A 23,191-nucleotide genomic window follows, 5' to 3' on the forward strand; every position below is an offset into this window, starting at 1 on the left:
AGCCTGTGTTTAGTTGACCACGCTACGCATGCAGGATCATTTCACCGTGTGCCCTACGAACGCTGTCTATATCGGGCTCCTAGCTCCCTATTTTCGCATGGCCACGGCATCGTGCTATGCTCGCCGTCTTTGTGCACAGTGTGTTTCTCCTTTTCCCAGCATCCAGTCGGCTCTCGACTCTCATGCCTCATCCCTCGTACTGGACCCCCCTTCCCCCTCCTTTCTTTCTTCTTTTGGTGACATGTCCGCCGTACGCTGGCCTCGTCGAGTGGACCTCCCCCGTTTCTCTCCTTTATTTTCCCCCTACCGTTCACGTCGAAAGCGCACCCTGTCTCCAACCTTATCTCCACAGCATGCACCGTCTGTGTATCCCATCCTCGCCGCATCTGCTTCTAGTGGTTGTGACCCACCTCTGTTCGCCTCTATAAAATCCCCTTGGTCCTTGCTCTTCTTCTTCATCCCCATTCCCCTCGCATTCGGAGCAGAGCTACGAGATCTAGTCGCCATTGTGAAGCGAGATTCGTCAGTCTAAGGTGATGTTGTAATCTGAGGAGAAGAAAGGATCCGATTCGTTGCAGGAGTTCAAGTTCCCTTTTGGGTAGTTAATCTTAGAGTTCATGATGTTTTACTTCTCAATCGATTGTTTTTGGATCTGTTGGGGCTACGCTATGTTTTGGATAATCATCCTCCTGCTGTTTCTCCATTGCCCTCATCTATCTCAAGTTCTGGAGTAAGTCTCGGTTGTATCTCAAGTTCCCTATGTGGTTTAGTATTCGAAGTCGTGTAACCTTTTGTGTAATTCCTGATCTACGAAGTGTAATCGCGTTTCCCCTTTTCTGGTTCTAGCTTCAAATCTCAGGATGAGATTCTTTTTAAGGGGTGTTGGTTGTAACACCCCAATGTTACAATCTTATTTAGCGCCGCAATTTAGACCTAAGAAAAACTTTTAAAACGAGTTTCTTGAATTTCTGATTTAAAACATACATGAAATGATAAGGCAAATCTTACGGGGTTCGCTTTTGTGGTTGAAAGGAATCAAATGAATGTAGTGAGTTAGTTTACTTAATGTAAAAATATGCTAATAAGATCCTAATAAGGAAAATAGAATAAGTGGTGTTAACTGTTTGGCACGAAAAACATTTTTTGATAAACAAAGATAATAAACTTGTGCATGTTACTTAAGTTAAGTTGATGGGGAAGATATGTAGAGGAATAGGTCACTTTAATTTTGGGAGGATAAATGTTGTTAGTTAGTTTTCTTGGAAGCTCAAAAATCATAGTGGAAATTAAATCCACTCTTTTCGGCTAAGTCGGCAAACGAGTTGTTGACAATGCTATCTTTGGTATTTAAATTCTAACAAAAATGATAAATACCCGCGTCATGTTTTTGCACTATTAGTTGTCACTAAGTGAGCTCGTGAGCGTGGTGTAGATTGAGGTGGTGTGTGAGGTCGCGATGCACTCTCCAAATTTGCCCTAACCTCCGTAGGATGCGCTGGGAAATAGATTTTGGAACCTAGTCCATGATTTGGCACCTAGGTGATGAACTCAAGTTGGCAGTTCCTTATCTCCCTCTCCAGTTGCTCTCTGGTCATGAAGTTTACTTCGCTAGTTAGCTGTTAGTGCCAACTTTAGGCTGATGGCTTCGGTTGAACCTCAATCGAGATACTAAGCGACTTTTGCTTCACTTTAAAAAGCGAGCATAGCATCATTTCTTGCTGCTCGGGCTCGGGGCGTGGTCACCGCGCGTGCTCTACTTCCCTGGTTGGCGCTATGGCCACAACCGCTGCCCCGTCGGTTGGCCTCGCGGCTGTCGGTTCCATGCCTGGTTGGGTTGGCTAGCCCCTCCCTGCCGTGCTGCCAACCCTGTGAGCTCACGTGCGTGCACTGACCGTCGTATCATGTGGGGTCGAACCCGACGCCACAGTCGCTGGTGCTTGGCTGACATGGCGCTGGCCCTCGTCATCTGCTTCACCGACCGCACTCAGTCCTGGGGCGTGTGCCAAGTCATCGCAACTGTGTTGTTGGCCCAGCCACTGTTGCGACGGGACTACTCCCGGCTCTGCCCCACTTGTCCAGCCCGTCCCGCTTGCCGACGGCGATGAGCTCTGTTCGAGCTTAGCCGTTTCGCTTCAAGTGGTCCCGTCGAGTAGACGTTGTCTCCGCTGTCCCATAGCATAGTCGCCCTATCGCCCTCATGCCATAGCATGTCAAATTGCTTGGTGACGTGCATAGCTACCCACTATGCTCTGCCACACCCTTGTGCTGCTGTCGACAGGCATCGTTCAAATTCACGACGTTGGGGCCATCTTAGGGCAATTGTTCGCATCAGTAGTTAGGTCATGGAGCTAGCCAACCGCCCGACCCACATTGAGCCACAGTCATGCGTTAGCAATGACCTTTTCCAGAGTCCTGTCATCGCCGGTCAGTTCGTCGCTTGAGCAGAGCATGATTGGGGGTAGGGCCTTCACCGTCGGTAATGGTTCAATTGGTGGCATCAGTAGTTGTGATTTGACCTCCTCTATCTAGTGCTCGTCTCAGCTTGGTCAGGGCCTTCACCAGCGACGAGCTGACATGGCCGTGCCATGCTCAGAGCGCCATCGCCCTTCACCGTGCACGTGGCCATCATAGCATGGGCCGTTTCCGCTCCAGTCGATATTGTAGCCATGTCCAGGGTAAGGTCCTTCTGCTCTACCATCCTTTCATTTTAGTCTCCGAGGTCGTAGGATGCCAGAACAGTTGTGCCGCTGTAGCTTGTAGTCCGTCGGCATGGTCGGTACGTTAGAAGTCACCGTTCGGCCCCTAATTGGCCCTAGGGTCTTGTATTGGCTCCATGGTGCTCATCGGCCTGCTCCTTTAGTTTGTGCCTCACTCTACTGACTGGCGTCGTGGGGCAGTGCCAGCTGGAGCTGCGCTGCTGCGCCCAGGCACGGCGGGGGGCTTGTCTTTGCGAAGACGATGTTTTCAGGGTGGTCTATGCGAAGACTGTCTCTGTTGTAATAGTGCGCGGAGTCATCGTGTAATAACCACATAGTATGGGGACCTTTCTACAAAATCACTGGTGCTCACACGGGCTCCACGTCGTGGGCTGCTCGTTGGTTCAGCCTGCTGCGCGCGTGTCCTTTTCTGCGTGGGTTGTGGGAGCTGCTAGGCCGCCTACCACGTTGGGTCATTGAAAGCTCTAGTTTGGTTTTGGCTAATTGATGAAACCCTAAGTGCTAACCTAGTTTATTAAGTGTTCATGAGATAGGTAGCACACTCCAAGTTGCGAAGCAAACAAAGATCATAGCATGATGAAGATGATGCCATGGTGATGATCAAGTGCTTGGACTTGGAAAGAAGAAAGAGAAAAACAAAAAGCTCAAGGCAAAGGTATAAACCATAGGAGCTATTTTGTTTTGGTGATCAAGACACTTAGAGAGTGTGATCACATTTAGGATTGATAGCCATACTATTAAGAGGAGTGAAACTCATATTGAAATGTGGTTATCAAAGTGCCACTAAATGCTCTAATTCATTGCATACGCATTTATGATCTAGTGGAGTGCTAACACCCTTGAAAATATTTGTGAAAATATGCTAACACATGTGCACAAGGTGATACACTTGGTGGTTGGCACATTTGAGCAAGGGTGGAGAAGTTAGAAGTGAAATGGAGTTGATCGCAAAGATGCTGGCGTTGATCAACTGACCGGACGTTGGATCACCCAGCGACCGGACGCTGAAGGCTACGTTCGGTCGAGTTGTCGAATGGCACAGTGACTAGGGTTAAGCACCGGATGCTAGGTCGCTCAGCGACCGGATGCTGAAGTGCTACGTTCGGTCGTGTTGTCGGTCAGCACAGTAAGTAGTCACAGCGTGAGCGGACGCTGGCAGGGTCCGGTTGGGCATGACCGGACGCATCCGGTTGGCAAAAGACGGTTTTGGGAGCTTACTGGAAATGACCGGACACTAGGGTCTGAGCGTCCGGTCACTTGTGCCAGAGCGTCCGGTCGCTTCATAGCCGTTGAAATATGGTGGCTCAGGTTTAACTCAGAATGACACGTGGCTTACATCGGGTGACCGGACGCTAGATCCAGCGTCCGGTCAACTAGACCAGAGCATCTGGTCACCCCGATCAGTACCCAGTGAAGGGGTACAATGGCTCTATTTCATGGGGGCTTCTATTTGAGCCCCATGGCCGGCTCTAGCTCACCCTCTTGCATATTTTCATTGACATAGCAACCTTGTGAGCTTAGCAAAAGCCCTCCCACTCATCTCCATCATTGATCCATCATCTTTGTGAGATTGGGAGAGAATCCAAGTGCATTGCTTGAGTGATTGCATTTAGTGGCACTTGGCATTCGTGTTTCACTGTGGGATTCACTTGTTACTCTTGGTGGTTGCCACTGCCTAGATGGCTCGGTGCAGCGGTGGAGGATCAGCATGAGTTGGTGATTGTTCGTGGCCGTCTTCGGTGATTGTGAGGGGAGTTGTACCTTCCCTGGCGGAGTGCCGAAAGGTAACTCTAGTAAATTGCTCATGTCATTGAGTTACCTCACTTGTGGGTAGGTTCTTGTGGTGTCCAATCGTGTGGACGAGGTTTGTGAAACACCTCTTAGTCGCCGAACCACCAAGTGTTGGTCGACACAACGGGGACTAGCGTGTTGGCAAGCACATGAACCTCAGGAGAAAAATCAGTTGTCTCTTGTCATTTGCATTCTCCCGGTGATTGGCTTAATCTTCATCTTGTGATTGGTTCATCCCTCTACACATTGGTATAATCATCTTACTCACTCTTTTATATTCTTGCAAACTAGTTGTGGCAAGCTCTTTAGTGTAACTAGAATTGAGAGCTTGATTTGTTATTTAAGTTCATCTAGTGGAGCTCTTTAGTGTAGCAAGATTGAGAGCTCTTAGTGAGTAGTATCATAGCAAGTTGTGTGTCTAGTAATCATTGCAACTAGAATTATTAGATAGGTGGCTTGCAACCCTTGTAGAGCTAGAGCAAGTTTGCATTTCGCCTTTTGTCATACTAATCAAATTGCTCTAGTTGATTTGTTGATTTTTAAATAGGCTATTCACCCCCCCTCTAGCCATACTAGGACCTTTCAAGTGGTATCAGAGCCATGGTCACCATTTGATTAAAGGCTTAACAACCTTGGTGTCAAATTATGGCTCAAGTTGTGTTCAACCATGTGGGGGGAAAACCACTGTTCTTTGATGGCACATGCTATGATTATTGGAAGAGAAAGATGAGGATGTATCTTGGTTCAATCAATGATCAAGTATGGGAAGTGACCAAGAATGATTATGCTATCATCGATCCCGATAATCCCACCAACCAAGACAAGACTAACAAGCAATGCAACACAATGGCTCTCAACACCATATACAATGCCATTGATTTCAAGGTGTTTGAGCAAATCAAGGATTGTGAAAGAGCAAATGAGGTGTGGACAAGATTGAAGGAAACATATGAGGGCACACCGGTGGTGAAGAGTGCCAAGTTGTACATTCTCAAGGACAAATTGACAAGCTTCAAGATGAAGGAAGATGAGAGCATTCCGGAGATGTTCCATCGATTGCAAGTAATTGTCAATGACTTGAAGGCTTTGGGAAGATCAAGGATGACGACGTCTCTCATCGGTTCTTGATGTGCCTACCTCCAAAATTTGAGATGTTAAGATTTCTAATCATAAGAGGAGGATTGAAGGATATTACCCCCAACCAATTACTAGGTGATGTCATGACACAAGAGACATACCGTGTGGAAAGGGAGGGGGATGACAAGGATGACAAGAAGGAAGAAGAAGACAAGAAGAAGAAAAGCATAGCATTCAAGGCTAGCTCATCATCATCAAATAACAAGGGAAAGTCCAAGAAAGAATCAAGTGATGATGATGATCTTAGTGATATTGATGATGAATCTATGTCCCTCTTTGTGCGCAAGATGGGAAAATTCATGAAGAAGAAGGGCTATGGTGCAAGAAAAAGAAGAGATCACACCAAGAAGAAAGAGTATGTGAGAAGATGCTATAATTGCAAGAGCCCCGATCATATAGTAGCAAATTGTCCATATAATAGTGACAATGATAAGGATGAGAAGAAGAAGCACAAGGAGAATAAGAAAGAAAAGAAGGAGAAGGAGAAGAGGATGACCTTCCAAAAGAAGAATAAGGGTGGAGGTTATGTGGTCACATGGGATAGTGATGACTCTTCGGATAGTGATAGCTCTAATGATGATGACAAGAAATCTATCAAGAGAGCACTAGCAAGCATCGCCATCAACAACAAGCCATCCATCTTCGACACTCCATCGACATGCCTTATGGCAAAACCTACCAAGGTAAAATATGATGTGAGTGATGATGATGAATGTGAAAGTGATGCTTGTAGGAGTGATGATGATGATGATGAGGAGTACTCCAAGGAGGAGCTCATGGACATATGTGAGCAAGTGCATACTTGCTTTGAGATGAAGAGAAAGGAGTGCAAGGAATTGAACAAGAAAGTCAAATCTCTTGAGCAATCCCTTGATGAGCTCAATGCCACTCATGAGAGGCTAATGGAAGCCCATGAGAAGCTTGGCAAAGCTCACTCTAAGCTTGAAAAGGCTCACTCCTCTCTCATTGAGCAAGTCAAAGTGGATGAAGCCAAGAAGGAGCAAGTGATCATATTATGTGATATGGTACTAACATGTGATCTTATTGATGAATCTATTTTTGTTGCTCCCACTAACACTTCTTGTAGCACTACCACTTCCACTTCACCTTTGAGCAATGGTCTCACTTGTGAAAACTCACTAAAAATGGAAAATAAGACCCTCAAGAAGGAGGTGAATGAGCTCACTCGTGCCTTAGGCAATGCCTATGGTGGAGATGCCCGCTTGCTAAAGTGCTTGGGTAGCCAAAGGTTTTCTCTCAACAAAGAGGGATTAGGCTATACCCCCAAGAAAGGCAAGGCGGCCTTTGTCACTCCCAAAGTTAGCTTTGTGAAGGGCAATGGTAGGTTTTGCAATAGATGCAAGCAAGTTGGGCATATAGAGCAAAATTGCAAGACTAACAAGAACAAGCTACCTAATGTATCCTCAATAAAATTTGATTCTTGTTACATGCTTTATAAGGGTGACAATGGTGTGAAGGCTAAGTTCATTGGTACACCAATTGTGGGCCCAAAGAAGAAGGCCATTTGGGTACCAAAGATCTTGGTGACTAACCTACAAGGACCCAAGCAAGTTTGGGTACCTAAAAAGAATTGATCTTCTTTTGTAAGTAAATTATAAAGCCAGAGGAAGGCATTGGGTGCTTGATAGTGGGTGCACACAACATATGACTGGTGATTCAAGAATGTTCAATTCACTCAATGAAAACAAGAGCAATGGGTTTGACAGTATCACATTTGGTGACAATGGCAAAGGCAAGGTCAAAGGGCTTGGTAAGATTGCAATATCCAATGACTTGAGCATTTCCAATGTGCTACTAGTAGAGAGCTTGAACTTCAACCTATTATCGGTAGCTCAATTGTGTGATCTTGGTTTTAAGTGCATATTTGGTGTGGATGATGTAAAGATCATAAGTGTAGATGGCTCTAACTTGATATTCAAAGGATTTAGATATGAGAATCTATACTTAGTGGATTTCAATGCTAGAGAAGCTCAATTGTCAACATGTTTGATTACTAAGTTTAGCATGGGATGGTTATGTCATAGAAGGCTTGGTCATGTTGGAATGAAACAATTGAACAAGTTGATTAAGCATGACTTAGTTAGAGGCTTGAAAGATGTCACATTTGAGAAGGATAAGCTATGTAGTGCATGTCAAGCTGGAAAGCAAGTTGGTAACACACATCCTAAGAAGAGCATGATGAGCATATCTAAGGCATTTGAGTTAATGCACATGGACTTGTTTGGACCAATCACATACACTAGCATTGGTGAAAACAAATATGGATTGGTGATTGTGGATGATTTCACTAGATACACATGGGTGTTCTTTCTTGTTGATAAGAGTGATGTGTTTGCAACATTCAAATCATTTGTCAAGGGCATTCACAATGAGTTTGAAACAACCATCAAGAAAGTGAGAAGTGACAATGGAAGTGAGTTCAAGAACACAAGAATTGATGAGTTATGTGATGAATTTGGAACTAGACATCAATTCTCGGCCAAGTATACTCCTCAATCAAATGGGCTAGTTGAAAGAAAGAATAGAACCTTAATTGATATGGCAAGATCAATGTTGAGTGAGTACAATGTGAGTCATTCATTTTGGGCCGAAGCAATCAACATGGCTTGCTACTATAGCAACTGACTCTATTGTCACCCCATGATGGAAAAGACACCTTATGAGCTATTGAATGGAAGAAAGCCCAACATAGCATACTTCTGGGTTTTTGGTTGTAAATGCTATATATTGAAGAAAGGCACTAGATTGAGCAAGTTTGAAAAGAAATGTGATGAAGGTTTCTTGCTTGGTTACTCCACTACTAGCAAGGCTTATAGAGTTTGGAATTTGGCTAGTGGTACTCTTGAGGAGGTTCATGATGTGGAATTTGATGAAACAAATGGTTCCCAAGAGGAAGATGAGAATCTAGATGATGTAGGAGGCACTCAATTGGTCAATGCAATGAAGAACATGGATATTGGTGATATAAGGCCTAGAGAGGTGATTGATGTTGAAGATGACAAGAATCAAGTGCTCTCTAACTCAAATGTGCAAGCTAGTGGTTGTCATGATCAAATCCAAGCAAGCACTAGTAATGGCAATATGCAAGATCAACAAATGGCTAGTTCATCATCTCAACCAAGTGATCAATCAAATGCTAGCAATCAAGTGCAAGTGCTTCAACCAACCAATGTTGCAAGAGATCATCCATTGGACATTATCATTGGTGATATTTCAAGAGGTGTGCAAATAAGATCAAGATTGGCTTCATTTTGTGAGCATTTCTCATTTGTGTCATCTATTGAACCTAAGAAGATAGATGAAGCTTTGAAGGATGTTGATTGGATCAATGCTATGCATGAAGAGCTAAACAACTTCACAAGAAACCAAGTATGGGATTTAGTTGAGAGGCCTAAGGATCATAATGTGATTAGAACTAAGTGGGTCTTTCGAAACAAGCAAGATCAAGATGGGATAGTAATAAGGAACAAAGCAAGATTAGTGGCTCAAGGTTACACTCAAGTTGAAGGTCTTGACTTTGGAGAAACATATGCCCCGGCTGCAAGATTGGAAGCAATTAGGATCTTGCTAGCTTATGCTTGTGCCAACAACATCAAGTTGTACCAAATGGATGTGAAAAGTGCATTTCTCAATGGGTACATCAATGAGCTTGTGTATGTTGAGCAACCTCCTGGTTTTGAAGATGAAAAGAAACCCAACCATGTTTACAAGTTGAGAAAGGCTTTGTATGGATTGAAAGAGAGCATGGTATGAGAGATTGAGGGATTTCCTACTCTCTAAAGGATTCAAGATGGGAAAGGTTGACACCACTCTCTTCACTAAGAAGCTTGGAAATGACTTGTTTGTAATGCAAATCTATGTTGATGATATCATCTTTGGATCAATAAATCAAGAATTTTGTGAGGAGTTTGGCAAGATGATAGCAAGTGAGTTTGAGATGTCTATAATTGGAGAGCTTAGTTACTTCCTTGGTCTTCAAATCAAGCAAATGAAGAATGACACATTTGTGAGTCAAGGCAAGTATATCAAGGACATGCTCAAGAAAATTGGAATGGATGATGCTAAAGCTATTAATACACCAATGGGGACAAGTGGAAGCTTGGATAGTGATGCTAGTGACAACATGGTGGGCCAAAAGATGTATCGGTCTATGATTGGAAGCCTACTCTATGTGACCGCATCAAGGCCGGATGTGATGTTTGGTGTATGCATATGTGCTAGATTTCAAGCCTCACCAAGAGAAAGTTACTTGAAAGCAATAAAAAGAATATTGAGGTACTTGAAGCATACACAAAATGTTGGATTATGGTATCCCAAAGGAGCAAGATTTGAGTTGATTGGATATTCGGATTTCGATTATGCGGGATGCAAAGTTGAGAGAAAGAGCACATATGGCACATGTCAACTATTGGGAAGATCACTTGTGTCTTGGTCATCAAAGAAGCAAAATAGTGTAGCACTTTCAACCACCGAAGCGGAGTACATTTCGGCCGGTAGTTGTTGTGCTCAATTACTTTGGATGAAGGCTACCTTGAGTGACTTTGGGATCAAATTCAAGAAAGTGCCATTGCTATGTGACAATGAAAGTGCCATAAAGCTCACCAACAACCCGGTTCAACACTCAAGAACAAAGCATATTGATGTCTGCCATCATTTCATAAGAGATCACCAACAAAAAGGGGACATTTGCATTGAGAGTGTGGGCACTGAAGATCAACTTTCCGATATCTTCACCAAGCAACTTGATGAGAAGAGGTTTTGTAAGCTAAGGAATGAATTAAACATACTTGACTTCTCCAATATGTGTTGATGCACCCCCATTATATGACATGCCTCTCCTTCGAGCAATCTAAGGTAAAGGTTGATTAGCATGGCATACATCCTTGCTAAGGACATGATTAGTGCATCTAGACATGTTTCACATTTGAATAGGCTCATTCATGAAAATCAAATGAATTTGATGCTTGTATGGTACCACTATTGCTTGTATGATTGAAATGATCTAGTGGTAGCATATGACATGTTTGTGGACTTGCAAACCTAGTGTTTGATTTAGAAAATGAGCTATAAGTGTTTAACTCAACATGGTACAAGATAACTCTTACTTAGAGGTGTGAAGAAGCTTGTCCTTGGATCAAACCGAGTTAAATATCTTTTGCAAGTAATCTAGATTGAACCAAATTGGGAAAATGATCCTCATTTCACATGATTTCACCCCAACCTATCTATAATTTGAGCTCACCTTTTGTGCTAATTGTTGACAAAGGGGGAGAGAAACAAAGATATGAGTGATTGGGGAGTATTTGACAAAGGGGGAGAGATATGATAAAGGAAAGGGACCAATTAAAATTTTGAGCACACAAGTAGGGGGAGCAAGCTTATAAACTTGTATGTTGCATTTTGATGTGCATTTCATATGTTTGCTTGCATAGCACAAGTTTTAAATTTCAATATCCATGCTTGTATGGTGTATGCTAGCTATAGGTTTGAGTGATAAAATGAAAAACTAGCATGCATAGGTTAAGTAACTAGACTCATGCTCACATTATAAAAACTAGACCCTTACTTTTAATGTTGATCTCATGGTAATGGAGACGGGGATCCCGATCTTCCTTCAGGTGATGGTAACTATCGTTATGGCGGAGAATGACACACCGATCCGGCTTCAGATCGAAAGATCGAACCCTGCAATCTTAGCACCACAACTCCTCTGGTTATCAACCAAGTCACAGACCAGGTTGACCTCGCCGAGAAGGCTAATCCCTGCCTGTGCAATGAAGAACACAAGCAAGAACAAAAAAAACGCAACCAAATTGCAGATGAATGATTATCTCACGAAGTTGGGGTCTCACAAACCGATGAACGGCAAAACTGTTCTTGACAGATTAATCTAAGCAAAACCCAAACCCTAATGGAGGGGTGGCAGCTGTTTATGAAGACTCTAGGGTCATGCAAGACCCCTAGACGCGTCCCTAATGGGCCCAAACTCGATACATGGTCCAACGGACCAAAAGACGGTGTCGCAGCACCCCGGTAGATTCTGGATGCTGCCTTGTTTTGATGATTCCTGTTGATTCCAAATAGCTTTTGACATGAAACCACTTGGATTGGCTTCCTTATTAAATTAGCTTTCCATCCATATGTGGATCATTGAAAACAGAGCCCGGATGCATCCTGGGTGACCAATTTAAGGCAGACTGGTCCTAGAGGCCGAGACAGACTCGAATTCTTGTTCGACTGGGCCTCCGGCTTGTGTTGGACGTCCTTGCTGGTCATCATCACCTCCTCCACTTCCTCTAAGTCCTTCATGACCCCCTCCAATGTTCCTAAGCAAGATAACATCATTAGGTAGTAGTCTATTCTCAAAAGTATGAAAAGTATCGCTTATGAACGAGCTCACCTCTAAATTGAGTTGTCGCTTTCGAGCCCAGGTCATTGGACCATGCATGACAGTTGGAGGAGGATCAGCGGGTACCTCTGAAGAAGTGATGTCCTCATCATCCTCCCCCTCTTGAATTGGAGTTGTCCTCGACTCAAGCTTATCTTCTTCTCCCAAATAAGGTTTCAAATCTGCAATGTTAAAAGTGGGACTAACCCCGAACTCGGGTGGCAATTCAAGTTTGTAGGCATTATCATTTATTTTCTCAATGATCTTATAAGGACCAGCTGCTCTTGGCATTAATTTAGGCTTACGTAGCTCAGGAAATCTATCTTTTCTTAAATGTAACCAAACCAAATCACCTGGTTCAAGTTTAATCTCTTTTCTACCTTTACTACCAACAATTCTATACTTTTCATTCATGCTTTCAATATTTGCTTTAGTTGTTTCATGCAACTTACGAATAAAATCAGCACGCTCTCTAGCATCACTATGTATTCTCTCAGTGGTAGGTAAAGGCAAAAGATCAATATGATCACGGGGGTTAAAACCATACACTACTTGAAAAGGACTTACCTTGGTGGTGGAATGTTCTGCCCTGTTATATGCAAACTCTACATGTGGCAAACACTCTTCCCACATCTTCAAATTACGCTTCAAAATAGTTCTCAACATGGTGGACAATGTTCGGTTCACAACCTTAGTTTGCCCATCAGTTTGGGGATGACATGTTGTAGAAAACAGCAGCTTGGTCCCCAATTTAATCCACAACGTGCGCCAAAAATGACTCAAGAATTTTGCATCGCGATCTAATACAATAGTAGAAGGCATACCATGCAAGCAAACAATTTCTTGAAAGAAAAGGTCAGCAATATGAACAACATCGTCGCTCTTATGACAAGGAATAAAATGTGCCATCTTAGAAAAACAATCAACCACCACAAAAATACTATCCCTCCCCCTCTTAGTCCTTGGCAATCCCAACACAAAATCCATAGATATATCTGCCCAAGGAGTAGAAGGAACAGGAAGAGGCATATACAAACCATGTGGGTTCAACCATGACTTAGCTTTTTAACATGTGGCACACCGAGCCACATACCGCTCTACATCTCGCCTCATCCTTGGCCAAAAGAAGTGTGTGGACAGCACCTCCTCCGTCTTCTTGGCACCAAAATGTCCCATCAATCCGCCTCCATGTGCCTCCTACAACAACAAAAGATGAACGAAACCAACTGGAATGCATAGGCGGTTAGCTCTAAATAAAAACCCATCACTGATCATAAACTTATTCCATGTGCATCCCTCTCTATAATTAAGCAACACATCCTTAAAATCATAATCAAGCGCATATTGTTCTTTAATGGATTGAAGACCAAAAATCCGGCAATCAAGTTGGGACAGCAATGTATATTTTCTAGACAAAGCATCAACAATCACATTATCCTTCCCTTTCTTGTGTTTGATAATATAAGGAAAAGATTCAATAAATTCAACCCATTTAGCATGCCTACGATTCATATTATTTTGAGAGCGAAGATACTTAAGCGATTCATGATCAGAATGAATAACAAATTCTTTAGGCCACAAATAATGACGCCATGTCTCCAAAGAACGAACAAGTGCATATAATTCTTTATCGTACGTGGAATAATTAAGAACAGGACCATGCAAATTTTTGCTAAAGTAAGCAACTAGTTTACCATCTTGCATCAAAATACCACCAATGCCAACTCCACTAGCATCACATTCTAGCTCAAAAGTCTTACCAAAATTTGGAAGTTGCAGCAATGGTGCATGTGTAAGCTTGTCCTTCAAAGTGTCAAAGGACTCCTCTTGTGCCTCTCCCTAATGAAACACCACTCCTTTCTTCGTCAACTCATGCAATGGGGCAGCAATGGTGCTGAAATATTTGATGAAGCGGCGGTAGAATCCTATAAGACCAAGAAAACTCCTCACCTGTGTGACGGTTCGGGGAATGGGCTAGCTCTTTATGGCTTCAATTTTCATCTCATCCACCTCAATTCCCTGTGGAGTTACAACATAGCCAAGAAAAGAAACTCGATCCATGCAAAAGATGCACTTCCCAAGGTTACCAAATAAACGTGCATCACGTAAAGCATTAAAAACAGCACGTAAGTGATCCATATGTTCATCAAAAGACTTGTTGTAAATCAATATATTATCAAAGTAAACTACCACAAAATGTCCAATAAAAGCTCTTAAAACCTTATTCATTACGCGCATAAAAGTGCTAGGTGCATTTGTTAAACCAAAAGGCATTACTAACCACTCATACAACCCGAATTTGGTTTTAAACGCGGTTTTCCATTCATCTCTAAGTTTCATTCTAATTTGGTGGTAGCCACTTCATAAGTCAATCTTAGTGAAAATTATAGAACCACACAACTCATCAAGCATGTCGTCTAGCCTAGGAATAGGATGACGATACTGAATAGTAATATTATTGATGGCTCTACAATCAACACACATACGCCAACTTCCATCTTTCTTAGGAACCAAAAGTATAGGAACGGCACAAGGACTAAGGCTTTCACGTACATACCCACGGTCCAAAATATCTTGGACTTGCCACTGAATTTCCTTAGTCTCCTCAGGATTGGTTCGATAGGTAGCTCGGTTGGACAAAGTCGCTCCTGGAATCAAATCGATTTGATGCTCTATTTCTCTCATAGGTGGCAGCCCTGGGGGTATCTCAGCTGGAAAATGTCCTCATACTCCTGCAAAAGGTTAGTGACAGCAGGAGGTACCGAGCTAACAATATCATCAAGCGAAAACATAGCTCATTTGCATACCAAAGCATAGCAAATATCATCATCAGAAATTTCAGCAAAGTCACATTTTGTTGTAAGCATAACACCACCCTTCAATTTAATCCCCTCAGGCTTAGAAATAGATGTAGACTTATCTTTTTTAGGTGGGAAAATAGAATTAGCAACTTGCTAATTTTCAGATTGAACATCATTGAAACTAGCAGCGCGTTCTCTATTAGCTTGTACAATTTGAGCAGGGGTCAAAGGTACCAAAGTAATTTTCTTTCCTTTATGCACAAAAGTGTATTTATTACTTGTACCATGGTGTGTAGCATCATTATCATGTTCCCAAGGATGACCCAATAAAAGTGAACAAGCTTGCATAGGTACCACATCACAATCAACCGAATCAGCATAAAAACCAATGGAAAATGAAACTCTGCAAGTTTATGTTACCTTTGCTTTACTAGAATCATTTAGCCACTGAATATGGTATGGACGTGAGTGTGGGCGTGTGGTCAAGCCAAGCTTCTTGACCAAATCAGAACTCACCAAATTGTTGCAGCTACCTCCATCAATAATGACACGTGCTCGACGGTCGTTGATAACGAAGAAAATCTAGAACAAGTTATGGCGTTGTAGCTTCTCAGGTTGCTGGACTTGTGAGCTGAGCACCCGCTGTACAATGATGCTCCTATAGGACGCTGTGGCCTCATCACCAAGGACTTCGCCATCCTCCTCATCTGCATCTTGGTCTTCTTCATCCTCAATGTCAGAGGTGCTGATGTAACCATCTTCTGTAGCAATATATGCTCGCTGACTTAGGCAATCCTTCTGCACATGGCCAATGCCATGGCAGTGGTGGCACTGAATACCCAAAGTGCGTCCCGTCGATACAACGGATGAGGAACTCTTGGTAGGCACCTGCAAAGAATTTTTACCTAAATCTGAAGGTCTTGCGGGGGTGCCTTAGGTGTAGCGGAAACTCCAGAGGTTGCTAGTCGTTTGCTCGCTGGTGGAGGCGTCCAAAAAGTGGTTGGCTTGGTCAGCCCCAAAGATGCTGCTGAGCGTGGCGTGTATGTGCTGGTGCTAACCTTGCTCTTGCCCTGCTGTTCATGCCCCTGCAATTCCTTTTCTGCAAGCATAGCAAACTGAAACAACTGGTTGACAGTGTTAAATTCTTTATAATTAACAATGTCCTGAATCTCATGCCTCAAATCCGAATAAAAACGATAAATGGCATCTTCGTTTCCCTCCACAACAGTACAGCGTATCAATCCCTTTTGGAGCTGACCATAGTAATCCTGTACAGATTTATCTCCTTGTTCTAAACGCATCAATTTCTTACGCAAGTCTCTATGATAAGAAGGAGGAACAAAATGATCACACATAGCTACCTTAAGTTCTTCCCACGTACCAGGTAAAGCATCCTGTGCAGCTAGCCCATTCCACCAAATAATAGCAAAATCCTTAAACTCACTAGTAGCTTGTCTAACTCTATGCTGCTCAGGTACAAGGTGGGCACTAAACTTTTGTTCTACCGTCATCTCCCAATCAAGATATCCCTCAGCATCATAATGACCCGAAAAAGATGGTATTGTGAACTTAATTTTAGCATAAGGATCATTGGACACACGGTGATTATTACCTTGACGGTGGTGGTGGTGGACACCACCCATACCTGTCGTGTTGCGGCGAAGACGTTGTCGTAATCTCTCTTGTCGGATAGCTGCTCGACCTATGTTCCCGTTGGCATCATACACCGTGTCTTGACCATCGGTGTTGCTGCTGGAGACGTCGTTGTTACCCGCCACAAAGGTTTCCAACTCAGTAACCTTGTCAGTTAGCGTGGAAATTCGCTTGTCCAATCTATCCATGCAATTGCCAATGTTGAGCTCAATGAGTGCGTAAGTGACGGCCTTCCTGATGGCCTCATTCATCCTTTTTTGGTCATCCTCTACAACAACTTATAGTTGCTCTTGACTAACACACTCGCTGAAACCCTTAGGATTGTTATCTTTAGTCTGTTCACCTCCTACCATTGAAAACACAAAAACAGGAACAAACAGGTGAAAGTTATCCCTACCAAATGACTACGTGGTTGCAGTGGTGTCACTTTTCACAGCAAGTGGAAGCGTCTTACCAAGCTCTTACAAAGTTCTTACCAACACAAGCAGTGGGCGGTACAACCGGTGGCTGGTTCGTGATACCTATGAGGCAGTGGTACCGAAATTGTAAGGCTCTTTGTCTGTACTGATCTGAAGAGTTTATGGAGCTTGGAAGGCAAACAAAGAGTAATATGTATATCTGGCACATAAGTCAGTAATAGAAAGTAATGTTGAATTATAGTCCAAAGTACTAGTTCTCGTTGCTGGTCTAAAGTGTTGCAAGTACCAGGTGTATGACAAAAGTATGGTGGATAGCAAGGTGATAGGTGTGAGAAAAACAAGTATGGTGGATGGAGACAGCAACACAAACAAGGAACCAGACAACACACGCTAACACAGCTCACTTTGGTCTTCTCTATGTGCTCCTATAAATATTGTTCCTCTTTTGCCCCTCTCTTTTTTTTCTATTTTTTGGGCTATCGTTGTTTTTTAGGAAATTTTGACTTTTTTATTTTATTTTTTTTGATATTTTTCCTTCACTTAGGGGCACAAAATAAGTAACCACAGAAAATATGAGCTCAAACAAGTGAAAGACGTGGCCTGTGGAATTTTCAGAAAATTGGATCAAAATCGACAAAAACCTTGTGACCACGAAACGAGGATCTTGTGACCACTTTTGACCAATCTAAAAATTTCAAACCACGACAAAGCTGGGGATGGAAAGCGGAGTTCGTATGTGAAAACTAGACTAGTTTTAAGAATTAGCTCTGAATTAGAGGACAAAACGGGAACAATGTGTGTAAAATTGGTCACAACAGCCAAGATTTGATGGAAACGATGGGGAAAAACACACGAACTGGACTCTAACATGACCTAACCAGCAACAAGACCTCGACCAGGACACAAACTCAACACGATGGACTCTGAAACTAAAATATGCAAAGGCTATGGCGTGGAAGGTTCTAGGACAGGAAAAACGAGTATGGCACTGGACTATGGGGCGAATGCGAAACACTCAAACTAGGGAATAAAAGTGAACCTGATGGTATACATTAGCTCTGATTAACACTTAATGGATACGGGGATCCTAATCTTCCGTCAGGTGATGGTAACTATCGTTATGGCGGAGAATGACACACCAATCCGGCTTCAGATCGAAAGATCGAACCCTGCAATCTTAGCACCACAGCTCCTCTGGTTATCAACCAAGTCACAGACCAGGTTGACCTCACCGAGAAGGCTAATCCCTGCCTATGCAACGAAGAACACAAGCAAGAACAAGAAAAAATGCAACCAAATTGCAGATGAATGATTATCTCACAAAGTTGGGGTCTCACAAACCGATGAATGGCGAAACTGTTCTTGACAGATTAATTTAAGCAAAAACCGAACCCTAATGGAGGCACGGCGGCTGTTTATGAAGACTCTAGGGTCGTGCAAGACCCCTGGACGCGTCCCTAATGGGCCCAAACTCGATACATGGTCCAACGGACCAAAAGACGGTGTCGCAGCACCCTGGCAGATTCTGGACGCTGACTTGTTTCGATGATTCCTATTGATTCCGAATAGTTTTTGACGTGAAACCACTTGGATTGGCTTCCTTATCAAATTAGCTTTCCATCCATATATGGATTATTGAAACGGAGTTTGGATGCATCCTAGGCGACCAGTTTAAGGCAGACTAGTCCTAGAGGCCAAGACAGACTCAAATTCTTGTTGGACTAGGCCTCCGGCTTGTGTTGGACGTCCTTGCTGGTCATCATCACCTCCTCCACTTCCTCTAAGTCCTTCATGACCCTCTCCAATGTTCCCAAGCAAGATAACATCATTAGGTAGTAGTCTATTCTTAAAAGTATGAACAGTATCGCTTAAGAACGAGTTCACCTCTAAATTGAGTTGTCGCTTTCGAGCCTAGGTCATTGGACCTTGCATGACGGTTGGAGGAGGATCAGCGGGTATCTCTGAAGAAGTGATGTCCTCATCACATGGGGTATTCTAGTTTTTGTGTATATATCTAGTTACTTATGGTGCTAAGGATGGTATATTGGTGCACTCCGATTGGTATCACGCTTCAAAGGTCCATCTCTTATACCTTAGCATCATTTAGTAGAAATTGACTAATATATTTCCTATCTAAGCATATGTGCAAGCTATAATCCAAACTCTTGGCACATATGTAGGGGGAGCAATTGCTACCATATGGAATTCATGAAACTTGTCCATATTCCTTTACACATGGTAAATATGCTTAGACAAGCAACATGGATTCAATTGAACTTTAATTCATATCTTTGTGTAAGGGTTGTCATCAATTACCAAAAAGGGGGAGATTGAAAGCTCTAGTTTGGTTTTGGTTAATTGATGAAACCCTAAGTGCTAACCTTGTTTATTAAGTGTTCATGAGATAGGTAGCACACTCCAAGTTGCGAAGCAAACAAAGATCATAGCATGATAAAGATGATGCCATGGTGATGATCAAGTGCTTGGACTTGGAAAGAAGAAAGAGAAAAACAAAAAGCTCAAGGCAAAGGTATAAACCATAGGATCTATTTTGTTTTGGAGATCAAGACACTTAGAGAGTGTGATCACATTTAGGATTGATAGCCATACTATTAAGAGGAGTGAAACTTGTATTGAAATGCGGTTATCAAAGTGCCACCAGATGCTCTAATTCATTGCATACGCATTTATGATCTAGTGGAGTGCTAACACCCTTGAAAATGTTTGTGAAAATATGCTAACACATGTGCACAAGGTGATACACTTGGTGGTTGGCACATTTGAGCAAGGGTGGAGAAGTTAGAAGTGAAATAGAGTTGATCACAAAGATGCTGGCGTCGGTCAACTGACCGGACGCTGGATCACCCAGCGACCGGATGCTGAAGGGCTATGTTCGGTTGAGTTGTCGGATGGCACAGTGACTAGGGTTAAGCACCGGACGCTGGGTCGCTCAGCGACCGGACGCTAAAGTGCTACATCCGGTCATGTTATCGGTCAGCATAGTAAGTAGTCACAGCGTGACCGGACGCTGGCAAGGTCTGGTCGGTCATGACCGGATGCGTCCAGTCGGCAAAAGATGGTTTTGGGAGCTTATGGATACGACCGGACACTGGGGTCTGAGCGTCCGGTCACTTGTGCCAGAGCGTCCGGTCACTTCATAGCCATTGAAATCTGGCGGCTCAGGTTTAACTCAGAATGACACGTGGCTTACATCGGGCGACCGGACGCTGGATCCAGCGTCCAGTCAACTGGACCGAAGCATCCGGTCACCCTGATCAGTACCCAGTGAAGGGGTACAACGGCTCTATTTCATGGGGGCTTCTATTTAAGCCCCATGGCCGGCTCTAGCTAACCCTCTTGCACATTTTCATTGATATAGCAACCTTGTGAGCTTAGCAAAAGCTCTCCCACTCATCTCCATCATTGATCCATCATCTTTGTGAGATTGGGAGAGAATCCAAGTGCATTGCTTGAGTGATTGCATTTAGTGGCACTTGGCATTCATGTTTCGCTGTGGGATTCACTTGTTACTCTTGGTGGTTGCCACCACCTAGATGGCTCGGTGTAGCGGTGGAGGATCAGCATGAGTTGGTGATTGTTCGTGGCCGTCTCCGGTGATTGTGAGGGGAGTTGTACCTTCCCCGGTGGAGTGCCGAAAGGTAACTCTAGTAAATTGCTCGTGTCATTGAGTTACCTCACCTGTGGGTAGGTTCTTGCGGTGTCCAATCGTGTGGACGAGGTTTGTGAAACACCTCTTAGCCGCCGAACCACCAAGTGTTGGTCGACACAACATGGACTAGCGTGTTGGCAAGCACGTGAACCTCGGGAGAAAAATCGGTTGTCTCTTGTTATTTGCATTCTCCCGGTGATTGGCTTAATCTTTATCTTGTGATTGGTTCATCCCTCTACACGTTGGTATAATCATCTTACTCACTCTTTTATATTCTTGCAAACTAGTTGTGGCAAGCTCTTTAGTGTAACTAGAATTGAGAGCTTGATTTGTTATTTAAGTTCATCTAGTGGAGCTCTTTAGTGTAACAAGATTGAGAGCTCTTAGTGAGTAGTATCATAGCAAGTTGTGTGTCTAGTAATCGTTGCAACTAGAATTGTTGTATAGGTGACTTGCAACCCTTGTAGAGCTAGAGCAAGTTTGCATTTCGCCTTTTGTCATACTAATCAAATTACTCTAGTTGATTTGTAGATTTTTAAATAGGCTATTCACCCCCCTCTAGCCATACTAGGACCTTTCAGTCGTCGCCCGCCCCGCTGGGCTGGCCGGTGGCCACCGCGCCTAGGCCACACGTGCCTGCGCGTGCCCGATGCCTCGTTGCTGGGCCGACCTTGTGCTGTCCACTGCTGGGCTTCACCGTGGGCTGGTCTGCCATGGCCGCCTGGGCCTCGTGCCACCTGTGGGTTGTTTTCCTTTTTTGCTGAGTTTACTATTTTTTTAAAATGGTTGAAGTTTGTAAATCCGTAATAAATCAAATAAAAATCATAAAAATGCCAAACCAGTTTTGTTAGGCTCCTAAAATCATGACCTACCTGCTAGTGTAATTTGTTCACATGGTGGGATAATAATCTAAGGAGCTATATAATTAATTTGGGATACTTAATATTATAGAAAGATAACTTGTAGGAATTGTTCTGATAAATTGGCAATAGTGTTGAATCTGAAATTTATATAGTAGGCTCCAAGCAATATTAGTTATTCACTGTAATTGTTGTAGCTCTGGAATAACTAGTTGCTAATTAGATAATGATGTCCTATTGCGAATAAAGATTAAATTAATGGAATAGGATAAAGAAACAACTTAGGTTTATATAACTAAAATAATTGTTGGGAAATACGCCTTATCCGACAACATGTATATATAGCATAAGTACGGTCGTCGTTAGAGCGAGCTTGTTAGTTTGTGAGGCATGATCGGATTTCTAAGCATTTTGGCTGTCGTTGGTTGCTTATATCTATGCATTTGCATCAATGCATATCATATAGGTACGATGATGGATCAACATAAATTGAAGGATGATTGGGAATCTGAAGATGGTGTAATGGTATTCTCTCTAGGAGATGATGCAATGGGTTTTCTATTCAGTTGATGGTGGATGATCTGAAGATGCAGATACTAACTTTTTAATATATTGTACCCAAGCAAGCCCCAGTGCATAATCCCTACTTTTCTGTAGTTTAAATTATATTTGTGCATTAAGTTTTAAGGAGTTGAATGAAACCCACTTGCATATATATATGTATATATATATATATATATATATCTTGATCATATGGTCTTACTAGTATGACAGGATCGTGTAGAATGCTATGCTATAGGACTCCGGTAGAAGCCGAGTCATTGCCTGTCACTCGTGAGAGATAGAAAATATATTACTGTATTTTTATCACTTGGAAAATATAAATGGTGGAAAGGAAAAATGGTGACCAAGCAGGGATATGGTTTGGGTATTGGTGGGTGTAAGAGGTTGTGTCACCGTGGACTCGGGGCATAGCTTGGTTACACGGTTTTCCCTATCTGGTCGGTTAAGGACCAATCGTTGCATAAGGCTCTAGACAGGTCATAAACTTATTATCCCGAGCACATACTTGTGTATGGGTGCTTGGAAGACTTGTTGCTCTCTTGTCGTGGATCCGGCTCTTTTCGGACCGACTGTCAGGGTTTTTTTTGGTGGAGGAGGTCCTTGCACCGCACTGAGTTCGGGACTCAGGGATGGGGGCTTGGAGTCCTAGTTTGGACGGGGACCTGGACACCCGGGACAGGAGAGTGATGGGTTGGTCCTAGTTGTGCCTAGGGTACAAGCGGGGCATGTGTTTTCGGGGTACCCAGCTGGGAGCATTGATTTGTGAATCGCCAGGAAATCTGGTATGGCTTGTCTACGGTTTAGCATCGTAGTAAGAATTGAAAGATGAAAGATGGAAGATGAAAAGGGAAGTCTGATTGCTTACCACCTGCTTGAAAGTAGCACAGGTGCTTACATAGAAGGGCTAGTTAATGAACCAATGCGGCTTTTAATAAAAATTGAATATAAGGACGCACTCTTAGTAATGATTCCTGCTGATACAATAACCCACGAGCCAGATAGCCTTACATATCCTTAGAGTCTTTTTTTTTCCTCCTGTCGGGTAAGTCTTGCTGAGTACAATTGAGTACTCAGGGTTTTATTCCCCTGTTGCAGGTGATAGGTGGATGCTAGAGCTGACCCTTGTGTGTGGATACATGCTGGTGGGCTCAGCGAGGATTCCTTATGCTG

The 23,191-nt window shown here is 43.2% G+C and overlaps 1 protein-coding gene across 1 annotated transcript in view; it reads left to right on the forward strand.

Moving 5' to 3' along the window:
• LOC136548440 (uncharacterized) overlaps positions 1-23,191 on the forward strand; it is a 36,632-nt gene that overhangs the window by 8,006 nt on the left and 5,435 nt on the right. The gene's annotated exons all lie outside the window — the stretch shown is intronic.

The sequence above is a fragment of the Miscanthus floridulus genome, chromosome 4 (genome assembly GCF_019320115.1).
Source record: "Miscanthus floridulus cultivar M001 chromosome 4, ASM1932011v1, whole genome shotgun sequence".
NCBI classification, from domain to species: Eukaryota; Viridiplantae; Streptophyta; class Magnoliopsida; order Poales; family Poaceae; genus Miscanthus; species Miscanthus floridulus.